General features: G+C 38.0%; 1 long non-coding RNA gene across 1 annotated transcript; it reads right to left on the bottom strand.

Annotated features, from left to right (window-relative positions):
* Positions 1-10540: 10540 nt before the first annotated feature.
* On the bottom strand, positions 10541-14255 carry LOC138978571 (uncharacterized). The gene is made up of 3 exons (XR_011459732.1): positions 13710-14255; positions 12014-12112; positions 10541-11304 (listed from the first exon to the last, which is right to left on the bottom strand). It is a non-coding gene; the product is annotated as an uncharacterized lncRNA (long non-coding RNA).
* Positions 14256-14754: the final 499 nt, after the last annotated feature.

The raw sequence follows: 14754 nt of genomic DNA, 5'->3' as shown, positions 1-14754 counted from the left end.
GGCTCTGCAGCATCCCTGCTTGACTCAGCGAAGCACTCAGTGTCTATTAACAGAAGTTTGTGAATGTATTTGACAGGATGTAAACACAAATAGCTTTGAGTTTGAATGGTATATATTATAATAATGTATATTTCAAAGGGTGATTTACAAGTCTTGGGTGGTTGGTGTTGAGTTTCAACCTTTTTGTCTTTAATACAAAAAGAAACAACGAAAAAAAAATTAAAATATCTTTGGAAGATATTTATTTTACTCTGAAACCGCAGTGTTTGTATCTTAAATCCACAGATCCGCGGACAATTCCCATGCCTGTAAATTGCTAGAAGAGTTCTCAGATTCAAGTTTATTTTTGATGCTTACAAACACTTAGACTACATAACACACCTGAGTGAAGAATATATGAAAACACACATTTGTCCTACTGAGAACTTGGGCAATATCCCAAATTAGGCCCATATTAAATGCACGGAACGACATCAAGACATCAAAAACGTGTAGGTCTTTAAGTTTTCTTATCCTGCTTACAAACACACACAAACGTAAATACACATCTGAGACTAGACTATTTGAAAACACACATTTGACATTCTGAGGACTTGGCCAATATCCTGAATTGGGCCCTTATCAAATGCACTGAAAGACATCAAGACCTCAAAAACGTGTAGGTCCTCAAAACTATTACACGTATGTGTGTGTGTCCCATAGCTAATCTTACATCTTAACTGCGTGGGGGTGTGTAACAACGAGTCACCATTACAAAGCTGAATTTCTTTCTTTCTTTTTTTCTTTATTTGATGTTTAACGTCGTTTTCAACCATTCAAGGTTATATCGCGACGGGAAAAAGCTGAATAGGCCATTGTGTAATGTGCACGAGATTCCAACTGTCAACGCATTGGTTGGTACAATTCTTTCAACAAGTCATGTATTCAATTAAATGCAACTAAAGCAGAACAACAAGATAAGGATCACCCACAGCAACAAACAACGATTATGAACTAGCCCTGCATAACTAAAGTGCACATAGAATTTGACGGAACAGGCAAAATAAAGGTACTTTTACTTACTGTGTTCAGGAACAACTTCTGCCACTGGCTCTGCAGCATCCCTGCTTGACTCAGCGAAGCACTCAGTGTCTATTAACAGAAGTTTGTGAATGTATTTGACAGGATGTAAACACAAATAGCTTTGAGTTTGAATGGTATTTATTATAACAATGTATATTTCAAAAGGTGATTTACAAGTCTTGGGTGGTTGGTGTTGAGTTTCAACCTTTTTGTCTTTAATACAAAAAGAAACAACGAAAAAAAAATTAAAATATCTTTGGAAGATATTTATTTTACTCTGAAACCGCAGTGTTTGTATCTTAAATCCACAGATCCGCGGACAATTCCCATGCCTGTAAATTGCTAGAAGAGTTCTCAGATTCAAGTTTATTTTTGATGCTTACAAACACTTAGACTACATAACACACCTGAGTGAAGAATATATGAAAACACACATTTGTCCTACTGAGAACTTGGGCAATATCCCAAATTAGGCCCATATTAAATGCACGGAACGACATCAAGACATCAAAAACGTGTAGGTCTTTAAGTTTTCTTATCCTGCTTACAAACACACACAAACGTAAATACACATCTGAGACTAGACTATTTGAAAACACACATTTGACATTCTGAGGACTTGGCCAATATCCTGAATTGGGCCCTTATCAAATGCACTGAAAGACATCAAGACCTCAAAAACGTGTAGGTCCTCAAAACTATTACACGTATGTGTGTGTGTCCCATAGCTAATCTTACATCTTAACTGCGTGGGGGTGTGTAACAACGAGTCACCATTACTAAGCTGAATTTCTTTCTTTCTTTTTTTCTTTATTTGGTGTTTAACGTCGTTTTCAACCATTCAAGGTTATATCGCGACGGGAAAAAGCTGAATAGGCCATTGTGTAATGTGCACGAGATTCCAACTGTCAACGCATTGGTTGGTACAATTCTTTCAACAAGTCATGTATTCAATTAAATGCAACTAAAGCAGAACAACAAGATAAGGATCACCCACAGCAACAAACAACGATTATGAACTAGCCCTGCATAACTAAAGTGCACATAGAATTTTACGGAACAGGCAAAATAAAGGTACTTTTACTTACTGTGTTCAGGAACAACTTCTGCCACTGGCTCTGCAGCATCCCTGCTTGACTCAGCGAAGCACTCAGTGTCTATTAACAGAAGTTTGTGAATGTATTTGACAGGATGTAAACACAAATAGCTTTGAGTTTGAATGGTATATATTATAATAATGTATATTTCAAAATGTGATTTACAAGTCTTGGGTGGTTGGTGTTGAGTTTCAACCTTTTTGTCTTTAATACAAAAAGAAACAACGAAAAAAAAATTAAAATATCTTTGGAAGATATTTATTTTACTCTGAAACCGCAGTGTTTGTATCTTAAATCCACAGATCCGCGGACAATTCCCATGCCTGTAAATTGCTAGAAGAGTTCTCAGATTCAAGTTTATTTTTGATGCTTACAAACACTTAGACTACATAACACACCTGAGTGAAGAATATATGAAAACACACATTTGTCCTACTGAGAACTTGGGCAATATCCCAAATTAGGCCCATATTAAATGCACGGAACGACATCAAGACATCAAAAACGTGTAGGTCTTTAAGTTTTCTTATCCTGCTTACAAACACACACAAACGTAAATACACATCTGAGACTAGACTATTTGAAAACACACATTTGACATTCTGAGGACTTGGCCAATATCCTGAATTGGGCCCTTATCAAATGCACTGAAAGACATCAAGACCTCAAAAACGTGTAGGTCCTCAAAACTATTACACGTATGTGTGTGTGTCCCATAGCTAATCTTACATCTTAACTGCGTGGGGGTGTGTAACAACGAGTCACCATTACTAAGCTGAATTTCTTTCTTTCTTTTTTTCTTTATTTGGTGTTTAACGTCGTTTTCAACCATTCAAGGTTATATCGCGACGTGAAAAAGCTGAATAGGCCATTGTGTAATGTGCACGAGATTCCAACTGTCAACGCATTGGTTGGTACAATTCTTTCAACAAGTCATGTATTCAATTAAATGCAACTAAAGCAGAACAACAAGATAAGGATCACCCACAGCAACAAACAACGATTATGAACTAGCCCTGCATAACTAAAGTGCACATAGAATTTTACGGAACAGGCAAAATAAAGGTACTTTTACTTACTGTGTTCAGGAACAACTTCTGCCACTGGCTCTGCAGCATCCCTGCTTGACTCAGCGAAGCACTCAGTGTCTATTAACAGAAGTTTGTGAATGTATTTGACAGGATGTAAACACAAATAGCTTTGAGTTTGAATGGTATTTATTATAACAATGTATATTTCAAAAGGTGATTTACAAGTCTTGGGTGGTTGGTGTTGAGTTTCAACCTTTTTGTCTTTAATACAAAAAGAAACAACGAAAAAAAAATTAAAATATCTTTGGAAGATATTTATTTTACTCTGAAACCGCAGTGTTTGTATCTTAAATCCACAGATCCGCGGACAATTCCCATGCCTGTAAATTGCTAGAAGAGTTCTCAGATTCAAGTTTATTTTTGATGCTTACAAACACTTAGACTACATAACACACCTGAGTGAAGAATATATGAAAACACACATTTGTCCTACTGAGAACTTGGGCAATATCCCAAATTAGGCCCATATTAAATGCACGGAACGACATCAAGACATCAAAAACGTGTAGGTCTTTAAGTTTTCTTATCCTGCTTACAAACACACACAAACGTAAATACACATCTGAGACTAGACTATTTGAAAACACACATTTAACATTCTGAGGACTTGGGCAATATCCTGAATTGGGCCCTTATTCAATGCACATAAAGACATGAAGACGTCAAAAACGTATAGGTCTTTAAGTTTTCTTATCCTGCTTACAAACACACACAAACGTAAATACACATCTGAGACTAGACTATTTGAAAACACACATTTGACATTCTGAGGACTTGGGCAATATCCTGAATTAGGCCCATATTAAATGCACGGAACGACATCAAGACCTCAAAAACGTGTAGGTCTTTAAGTTGACTTATACCGCTTACAAACACACACACAAACGTATTGACTATATACACACCTGAGACTAAGACTATTTGAAAACACACATTTGACATTCTGAGGACTTGGGCAATATCCTGAATTGGGCCCTTATCAAATGCACTGAAAGACATCAAGACTTCAAAAACGTGTGGGTCTTTAAGTTTACTTATACCGCTTACAAACACACACACAAACGTATTGACTATATACACACCTGAGACTAGACTATTTGAAAACACATTTGACATTATGAGGACTTGGGCAATATCCTGAATTAGGCCCTTATCTGTACCTAGTTTACCTGAGACTAAACTATTTGAAAACACACATTTGACATTCTGAGGACTTGGCCAATATCCTGAATTGGGCCCTTATCAAATGCACTGAAAGACATCAAGACCTCAAAAACGTGTAGGTCCTCAAAACTATTGCACGTATGTGTGTGTGTCCCATACCTAATCTTACATTTTAACTGCGTGGGGGGGGGGGGGGGGGTTGTAACAACGAGTCACCATTACAAAGCTGAATATGCCATTGTGTAATGTACCCGAGATTCCAACTGTCAACGCATTGGTTGGTACAATTCTTTCAACAAGTCATGTATTCAATTAAATGCAACTAAAGCAGAACAACAAGATAAGGATCACCCACAGCAACAAGCAACGATTATGAACTAGCCCTGCATAACTAAAGTGCACGTAGAATTTGACGGAACAGGCAAAATAAAGGTACTTTTACTTACTGTGTTCAGGAACAACTTCTGCCACTGGCTCTGCAGCATCCCTGCTTGACTCAGAGAAGCACTCAGTGTCTATTAACAGAAGTTTGTAAATGTATTTGACAGGATGTAAACACAAATAGCTTTGAGTTTGAATGGTATATATTATAATAATGTATATTTCAAAAGGTGATTTACAAGTCTTGGGTGGTTGGTGTTCAGTTTCAACCTTTTTGTCTTTAATACAAAAAGAAACAAAGAAAACAAAAATCTTTGGAAGATATTTATTTTACTCTGAAACCGCAGTGTTTGTATCTTAAATCCACAGATCCGCGGACAATTCCCATGCCTGTAAATTGCTAGAAGAGATCTCAGATTCAAGTTTATTTTTGATGCTTACAAACACTTAGACTACATAACACACCTGAGTGAAGAGTATATTAAAACACACATTTGTCCTACTGAGAACTTGGGCAATATCCCAAATTAGGCCCATATTAAATGCACGGAACGACATCAAGACATCAAAAACGTGTAGGTCTTTAAGTTTTCTTATGCTGCTTACAAACACACACACAATAGACTAGACTATTTGAAAACACACATTTGACATTCTGAGGACTTGGCCAATATCCTGAATTGGGCCCTTATCAAATGCACTGAAAGACATTAAGACCTCAAAAACGTGTAGGTCCTCAAAACTACTACACGTATGTGTGTGTGTGTCCCACACCCAAACTTACATCTTAACTGCGTGGGGGTGTGTAACAACGAGTCACCATTACAAAGCTGAATAGGCCATTGTGTAATGTGCACGAGATTCCAACTGTCAACGCATTGGTTGGTACAATTCTTTCAACAAGTCATATATTCAATTAAATGCAAGTAAAGCAGAACAACAAGATAAGGATCACCCACTGCAACAAACAACGATTATGAACTAGCCCTGCATAACTAAAGTGCACGTAGAATTTGACGGAACAGGCAAAATAAAGTTCCTTGTACTTACTGTGTTCAGGAACAACTTCTGCCACTGGCTCTGCAGCATCCCTGCTTGACTCAGCGAAGCACTCAGTGTCTATTAACAGAAGTTTGTGAATGTATTTGACAGGATGTAAACACAAATAGCTTTGAGTTTGAATGGTATTTATTATAACAATGTATATTTCAAAAGGTGATTTACAAGTCTTGGGTGGTTGGTGTTGAGTTTCAACCTTTTTGTCTTTAATACAAAAAGAAACAACGAAAAAAAAATTAAAATATCTTTGGAAGATATTTATTTTACTCTGAAACCGCAGTGTTTGTATCTTAAATCCACAGATCCGCGGACAATTCCCATGCCTGTAAATTGCTAGAAGAGTTCTCAGATTCAAGTTTATTTTTGATGCTTACAAACACTTAGACTACATAACACACCTGAGTGAAGAATATATGAAAACACACATTTGTCCTACTGAGAACTTGGGCAATATCCCAAATTAGGCCCATATTAAATGCACGGAACGACATCAAGACATCAAAAACGTGTAGGTCTTTAAGTTTTCTTATCCTGCTTACAAACACACACAAACGTAAATACACATCTGAGACTAGACTATTTGAAAACACACATTTGACATTCTGAGGACTTGGCCAATATCCTGAATTGGGCCCTTATCAAATGCACTGAAAGACATCAAGACCTCAAAAACGTGTAGGTCCTCAAAACTATTACACGTATGTGTGTGTGTCCCATAGCTAATCTTACATCTTAACTGCGTGGGGGTGTGTAACAACGAGTCACCATTACTAAGCTGAATTTCTTTCTTTTTTTCTTTATTTGGTGTTTAACGTCGTTTTCAACAATTCAAGGTTATATCGCGACGGGAAAAAGCTGAATAGGCCATTGTGTAATGTGCACGAGATTCCAACTGTCAACGCATTGGTTGGTACAATTCTTTCAACAAGTCATGTATTCAATTAAATGCAACTAAAGCAGAACAACAAGATAAGGATCACCCACAGCAACAAACAACGATTATGAACTAGCCCTGCATAACTAAAGTGCACATAGAATTTTACGGAACAGGCAAAATAAAGGTACTTTTACTTACTGTGTTCAGGAACAACTTCTGCCACTGGCTCTGCAGCATCCCTGCTTGACTCAGCGAAGCACTCAGTGTCTATTAACAGAAGTTTGTGAATGTATTTGACAGGATGTAAACACAAATAGCTTTGAGTTTGAATGATATATATTATAACAATGTATATTTCATGAAACAAAGAAAAAAAAATTAAAATATCTTTGGAAGATATTTATTTTACTCTGAAACCGCAGTGTTTGTATCTTAAATCCACAGATCCGCGGACAATTCCCATGCCTGTAAATTGCTAGAAGAGTTCTCAGATTCAAGTTTATTTTTGATGCTTACAAACACTTAGACTACATAACACACCTGAGTGAAGAATATATGAAAACACACATTTGTCCTACTGAGAACTTGGGCAATATCCCAAATTAGGCCCATATTAATTGCACGGAACGACATCAAGACATCAAAAACGTGTAGGTCTTCAAGTTTTCTTATCCTGCTTACAAACACACACAAACGTAAATACACATCTGAGACTAGACTATTTGAAAACACACATTTAACATTCTGAGGACTTGGGCAATATCCTGAATTGGGCCCTTATTCAATGCACATAAAGACATGAAGACGTCAAAAACGTATAGGTCTTTAAGTTTACTTATACTGTTTACAAACACACACACAAACGTATTGACTATATATACACACCTGAGACTAGACTATTTGAAAACCCACATTTGACATTCTGAGGACTTGGGCAATATCCTGAATTAGGCCCATATTAAATGCACGGAACGACATCAAGACCTCAAAAACGTGTAGGTCTTTAAGTTGACTTATACCGCTTACAAACACACACACAAACGTATTGACTATATACACACCTGAGACTAAGACTATTTGAAAACACACATTTGACATTCTGAGGACTTGGGCAATATCCTGAATTGGGCCCTTATCAAATGCACCGAAAGACATCAAGACTTCAAAAACGTGTGGGTCTTTAAGTTTACTTATACCGCTTACAAACAATCAATCAATCAATCAATGAGGCTTATATCGCGCATATTCCGTGGGTACAGTTCTAGGCGCTGTGCAGTGATGCCGTGTGAGATGAAATTTTATACGGCCAGTAGATTGCAGCCATGTCGGCGCATATTTACCTTTCACGGCCTTATTCCAAGTCACACGGGTATGGTAGACAATTATTAATTGTGCCTAAGCAATTTTGCCAGGAAAGACCCTTTTGTCAATCGTGGGATCTTTAACGTGCACACCCAATGTAGTATACACGGGGGGTGGTTCGGACACCGAAGAGAGTCTGCACACAAAGTTGACTCTGTGAAATAAATTTCCGCCGAACCTGGGATCGAACTCGCGCTGACAGCGGCCAACTGAATACAAATCCAGCGCGCTACCAACTGAGCTATATCCCCGCCCCACACACCAACACACACACAAACGTATTGACTATATACACACCTGAGACTAGACTATTTGAAAACACACATTTGACATTATGAGGACTTGGGCAAAATCCTGAATTAGGCCCTTATCTGTACCTAGTGTACCTGAGACTAGACTATTTGAAAACACACATTTGACATTCTGAGGACTTGGCCAATATCCTGAATTGGGCCCTTATCAAATGCACTGAAAGACATCAAGACCTCAAAAACGTGTAGGTCCTCAAAACTATTACACGTATGTGTGTGTGTCCCATACCTAAACTTACATTTTAACTGCGTGGGGGGGGGGGGGGGGGGGTTGTAACAAGCAGTCACCATTACAAAGCTGAATATGCCATTGTGTAATGTACCCGAGATTCCAACTGTCAACGCATTGGTTGGTACAATTCTTTCAACAAGTCATGTATTCAATTAAATGCAACTAAAGCAGAACAACAAGATAAGGATCACCCACAGCAACAAGCAACGATTATGAACTAGTCCCGCATAACTAAAGTGCACGTAGAATTTGACGGAACAGGCAAAATAAAGGTACTTTTACTTACTGTGTTCAGGAACAACTTCCGCCACTGGCTCTGCAGCATCCCTGCTTGACTCAGCGAAGCACTCAGTGTCTATTAACAGAAGTTTGTGAATGTATTTGACAGGATGTAAACACAAATAGCTTTGAGTTTGAATGATATATATTATAACAATGTATATTTCAAAAGGTGATTTACAAGTCTTGTGTGGTTGGTGTTCAGTTTCAACCTTTTTGTCTTTAATACAAAAAGAAAAAAAGGAAAAAAAAGAAAATTAAAATATCTTTGAAAGATATTTAGTTTCCTCTGAAACCGCAGTGTTTGTATCTGAAATCCACAGATCCGCGGACCATTCCCATGCCTGTAAATTGCTAGAAGAGTTCTCAGATTCAAGTTTATTTATGACGCTTACGAACACATAGACTACATAACATACCTGAGAAAAGACTATATGAAAACACACATTTGTCCTACCGAGGACTTACGCAATATTCTGATTTAGGCCCATATTAAATGCACGGAACGACATCAAGACATCAAAAACGTGTAGGTCTTTAAGTTTTCTTATGCTGCTTACAAACACACACACAATAGACTAGACTATTTGAAAACACACATTTGACATTCTGAGGACTTGGGCAATATTCTGAATTGGGCCCTTATTAAACGCACTGAAAGACATCAAGACGTCAAAAACGTGTAGATCCTCAATACTATTACACGTATGTGTGTGTCCCATAGCTAAACTTACATCTTAACTGCGTGGAGGTGTGTAACAACGAGTCACCATAACAAAGCTGAATATGCCATTGTGTAATGTGCCCGAGATTCCAACTGTCAACGCATTGGTTGGTACAATTCTTTCAACAAGTCATGTATTCAATTAAATGCAATTTAAGCAAAAAACAACAAGATAAGTATCACCCACAGCAACAAGCAACGATTATGAACTAGCCCTGCATAACTAAAGTGCACGTAGAATTTGACGGAACAGGCAAAATAAAGATACTTTTACTTACTGTGTTCAGGAACAACTTCCGCCACTGGCTCTGCAGCATCCCTGCTTGACTCAGCGAAGCACTCAGTGTCTATTAACAGAAGTTTGTGAATGTATTTGACAGGATGTAAACACAAATAGCTTTGAGTTGGAATGGTATATATCAAAATAATGTATATCTTCAAAAGATGATTTACAAGTGGAGGTGTGTAACAACGAGTCACCATAACAAAGCTGAATATGCCATTGTGTAATGTGCCCGAGATTCCAACTGTCAACGCATTGGTTGGTACAATTCTTTCAACAAGTCATGTATTCAATTAAATGCAACTTAAGCAGAATAACAAGATAAGGATCACCCACAGCAACAACCAACGATTATGAACTAGCCCTGCATAACTAAAGTGCACGTAGAATTTGACGGAACAGGCAAAATAAAGGTACTTTTACTTACTGTGTTCAGGAACAACTTCCGCCACTGGCTCTGCAGCATCCCTGCTTGACTCAGCGAAGCACTCAGTGTCTATTAACAAAAGTTTGTGAATGTATTTGACAGGATGTAAACACAAATAGCTTTGAGTTGGAATGGTATATATCAAAATAATGTATATCTTCAAAAGGTGATTTACAAGTCTTTGGTGGTTGGTGTTAAGTTTCAACCTTTCTGTCTTTAATACAAAAATAAAATAGAATATTTTTTTTTAAATTTTTGGAAGACATTTATTTTCCTTTGAAACCGCAGTGTTTGTATCTGAAATCTGCAGATCTGCGGACAATTCTTATGCCTGGAAATTGCTAGAAGAGTTCTCAGATTCAAGTTTATTTATGATGCTTACAAACACACACACACAGACATATCGACTACATACACACCTGACAAAAGACAATATGAAAACACACGTTTGTACTACTGAGGACTTAAAACAATATTCTGAATTAGGCCCATATTAAATGCACGGAACGACATCAAGACATTAAAAACGTGTAGGTCCTTAAGATTACTTATGCTGCTTACAAACACACACACAAACGTATATACACACCTGAGACTAGACTATTTGACAACACACATTTGACATTCTGGGGACTCCAACGAGATTCCAACTGTCAACGCATTGGTTGGTACATTTCTTTCAAGACGTCATTTATTCAATAAAATCCAACTAAAGCAGAACAACAAAGATAAGGATCACCCATGGCATCAAGCAAAGATTATGTACTAGCCCTGCATAACTAACATGCACGTAGAATTTGATGGAACAGGCAAAATAAAGCTACTTTTACTTACTGTGTTCAGGAACAACTTCTACGACTGACACCTCATCCCTGCTTGGCTCATCCAAGCTTTCAAAAGGTTGAGGTTGGCTGTGAATGCTTTGGGTTGGTGTCTCTGCCGTCGATGAGTGTTCCTTGAGTATATAAAAAGAAGAAAAAGTGTTGAACAAGATTTTAATAACTATTGTCTTAATCCCTTATCGTGGATCTCATTCTTCACAAACATCTGTAATCAATTCTAAGATTTCCTGAGTTAAACTTAAAGCTTGTTTTTTAGCGTCCATTTTTTATTTCAATGTAAGCCTACAGTTCAAACCCGACAATTTTTTGCTGGGCATTTTTAATCAGAAGCGAAATCAGCCTGGTCAAATTATCTATCAACTCTTAGATTTCTGAAACCAAAAAGTTACACCCTTCTTATTATTTACCTGACTAAGAACTAAGAAAAACAAAGTTGGGAGTGTTTGAAACTTACCACCAAAATAAGGGTTTTTTAACCTGTATTTCTTTTTTTTTCCCCATGCTTCTTTGATCTTCTGACATAACTTTATAGCAACATCTAACGTCGTGATTTTGAAAAAAAAATGCAAGAAATGTCGACAAGCACCTTTAAAGGTTGTCTACACTTTACCAAAATAATTGCACAGATGCTTTGGAAGCATACTTTTTTTTTTGGGGGGGGGGGGGGGGGTATTATGGAACAGAGTTATGCCATATTTAATTGGAGATTCTATCATTCCGTTATAAAAAACTCACATCGCAAAATAGAGAATGTTATTGTCCCCTGTAAATTAATGTACACCAATGCCACCTGTTGTGCACAACATAATTTCCAATACTTACATCTTCAACCGGGATGTCCCACCTCCACCCTGTACGCCACAGATGACTCGCCATTTCTGGATCCATCACTTTTTTTTTTTTTTTAGCTATTCACCAAGACTGCACAAAAAATTAAGGCCTTATTACTATGCCAAACAGCCAACGTTCAGTGCTGGGAAAATGATAAAAAGCATGGGTTCCTCACTTTTAATAAAAATGCCCGCTTAATTGTTTGGCGAACTTGTAATGTCATCTGCATGTTTTTTGTTCATGAAACATTGAAGAACATTACTCATTTTACAGTATAGTTACATGTACGTCAACAATCCGCTGAGAAACCGGGTACCGCGTTTAAACTCTCTCCTATCACCTCTTATCTAGTGCTAGGCAACTCTATCCATAAGAAAATGAAAATTTCTCATTTTACTGTGTAGTTACATGTATGCAAGTCAACAATCCGCAGATAAATCGGGCACCGTGTTTAAACTCTCTCCTATCGCCTGTCTAGTGCTAGGCAACTATGCCTAAGAAAATGAAGCTTCACAGACATTTTTGTTTTCATAGCTCTCACAATTAGATTTTAAATGTCATTTTGAGCTTTCTGAGATGGTTAATGATTTTTTAAAAGGGAAATATTCAAATAATGTCACACACAAGTTTTTTTTTAAATGTATTCTTTATTCTCTTCTCTTTTTTTTAAATGTTTTTACATTTTGTTCAAATTAAGTTTCTGTATAACTTGAAGAGTTCCGTTGTGTAACATACACTGAATATGCTATCTTTGAATTTGATCATTCATCTTCATGTGCAGAACACTTTGTTGGGATAACTAGGGTACATGTACAGGCTACTCTAATTAAGGTTTGCTGAGAGCCATTCCACTCAAAATGGCCATAAACAGCCGTCTGGAATGCACGCGATATTACCCGTGTTTTAACTCTATCACCTAGACTAGATAGTCAGGCTCCATACAGGTTCACCCCCAAAAAATCAATGACTTTTCCATACCATGCTGTTTCTATTTTGAATTTGTCCATGACCTCACCGCGCGCACACACACAGCAATACGAGTGCTACCATATTAACCACAGTGAGACAAGAGACGCTGACAGCTTTGTTTTACCCAAAATCCCTTTTGTGAATCAAAGACAAAGTGAGACATTAAAACATAAATAGGCACACAGTGACACATCAAACTGCACACACACAAAACAAAGACTTGAAAAAAAATCTACGGGTTTTGCACTCATATGATATATGATATGATATGTTGACAGACTGGTACTTAGGCTGTTGAGCCTTTGTCTGATCTTTTGATCAGTTGCTATCCTAGCCTAACTTTGAGCTAGGTAACCTACACGATCTTTTGACCGTGGCCTATTCTATCAACTATCGAAGGGCTCTGTCGGCCATACAGAACTGGCGAAACACGCAGGATCATCAACATCAACCCAGTCTACATCAGATTCCAGATTTTCATCGCTACTCGACAGAGAAATATTGATGTCCCAGTCAGAACTCAAATCACATGTGTGCACTTCAGTTTGACTCTAGACAGTCCTCGTGAGTGTGTGCGTTAGACTAGTATGTATGACTATATATGAGTGTGTGTTAAGGGTGGTTTGACTCCAGTCCATGACCCATACCGAGGTCTCGCTCACGAATAAGTAGAATTCAGTTTAAGAAAATGCGTGATTGAAAAGTGCCGGCCGCTTACCTTAGTTCTGTTATTCAGTTGTCTGACGGCAGCGACGAACATCGTCTCGCGCGTCCCCACATTGACCAAAATGGCTTCCCACCCAGAAGAAAGCATTTTCATTGGCGTGGCAATGTCACGAGATTTGTTGATCACGTGGCCTCTTTCTGATTGGTTCGTTATACACACCTAGAAAAAACTTGCCCCAAATCTCTGCAAAAGTGTGTGAACTTGCTATACACTCCGCACACGAAATTCTAGTGGAGACAACATTCTGAGTACTATGCTGAAACTTTACCAACTAGTTTAGGACCTCACGAAGAGATAGTTCCAAGCAAAAAAAAAGTGAGGACTTGATGTAAGTCCTCAGAAAGATTTAGGTCCTCAGTGTGTAGGTGTGTAGACCACCCAAAGACTTCACTATGAGAGCAGTTCAAACGCACACACACACACACACACACACACACACAACGAGAATGTGATAATGCAGAAGGTAGCAGAAGGACTGAGTCAAAAAGAATGGTTCCAACCAGCAGATTGGACGCAAGAGGAAAGGCCATAGTTTCCCTGTAGACATAATTGCTGTATACCTTTAAAGTTGTGCGTGTATGTGTGAGCTAGATGTACTGTGTTAGCTTCAAAGCCGTGTGGGTCAAAGTACACATAAAAACATTGTGAAGTCTTGTGAGAGCCGTTTCAAGTGGTTGTGAAATGGGGAGTTGGGAGGCTTGTCTGTGAAACTAAAACGCCTTACACACAATCTGTAGATCTGAGAGAAAATCTCGAGAAACGAGGCAGAACGCTAATGATGAGAGCAAAGGGACATAAGTGCTCTAAAATATCGCCGACACATGCAACGATAGGTCTCATTATTTTACACATGTCAGCGGTACTTACGTCCCTTTGTTTCTAACACGAAACGTGGATTTGTTGGGTTCAAGTGTGCGAAACTATCATGGAGACCGTGTTGTTATAGTTCCAAACCTCCGACACATACTTATGCAAATAGCTGTACGTTGTTGTAACCAAGGCATGGATTTAATAAATGAACGGTGTTTTGTTTTCT

This window comes from Littorina saxatilis, linkage group LG10 (genome assembly GCF_037325665.1).
Source record: "Littorina saxatilis isolate snail1 linkage group LG10, US_GU_Lsax_2.0, whole genome shotgun sequence".
Lineage (NCBI taxonomy): Eukaryota > Metazoa > Mollusca > Gastropoda > Littorinimorpha > Littorinidae > Littorina > Littorina saxatilis.
The sequence above is the reverse complement of the archived record's forward strand: the minus strand, read 5'-3'. Positions and strand labels throughout refer to the sequence as shown.